The sequence below is a fragment of the Erinaceus europaeus genome, chromosome 2 (assembly GCF_950295315.1).
Source record: "Erinaceus europaeus chromosome 2, mEriEur2.1, whole genome shotgun sequence".
Classification (NCBI taxonomy): domain Eukaryota; kingdom Metazoa; phylum Chordata; class Mammalia; order Eulipotyphla; family Erinaceidae; genus Erinaceus; species Erinaceus europaeus.
In genome coordinates this window covers 3274215-3274849 of record NC_080163.1, presented here as the reverse complement: position 1 = coordinate 3274849, position 635 = coordinate 3274215, and positions in this window count along the sequence as shown.

Here is a 635-nt window from a genome sequence, read left to right as displayed (position 1 = left end):
ACTCCAGACACCCCGAGTCAGGCCTGACCCCCCCCCCCCCCACACACACACACACACACACGCAGTCACTCACGCACTCACTCCCCGAGGTCCGACTCCCCTCAGGCCCCGTGTCCCCACCGGCACCCCCAGCCCAGCCCCAGGCCTCACTGCCTCCCCCGCCCAGTCCTGCAGGCTCAGGTGCTGGCGGCCGAGCCCGCGGGCCCCGCGTGGAGCCGCCTGACCGCGCGCGTGCTGGCCGTGTACAAGCAGCGGGCGCCGCCGCTGCGCCGCGGGGACCAGCACCTCTGGGTGCCCGGCGCCGACCTGGCCTGCGGCTGCCTCCGCCTGCCGCCTGGCACCGACTACCTGCTGCTGGGCCGCGCGCCTCGTCCTCGACCACCAGGGCCTGGTGTTGCCCTGCAGCGCGGGGACGGCCGGGCAACTACTGCGCGTGCGCGGGCAACAGCTAGTCCGGCTGCCCTCCAGCTGACAATCATGAGTCCTGAGGAAGCCAATCGCATGCGCTGCCTCCCTCAGAGAACCAATCACAGGAGCGTCTCCTTCATTAGCCCTGAGAGAGCCAATCAGATGCCGAGCAATCTCCTATATCACTTCACATGCTCCAGATCCAGACAGTAGGAGCGACACTAATG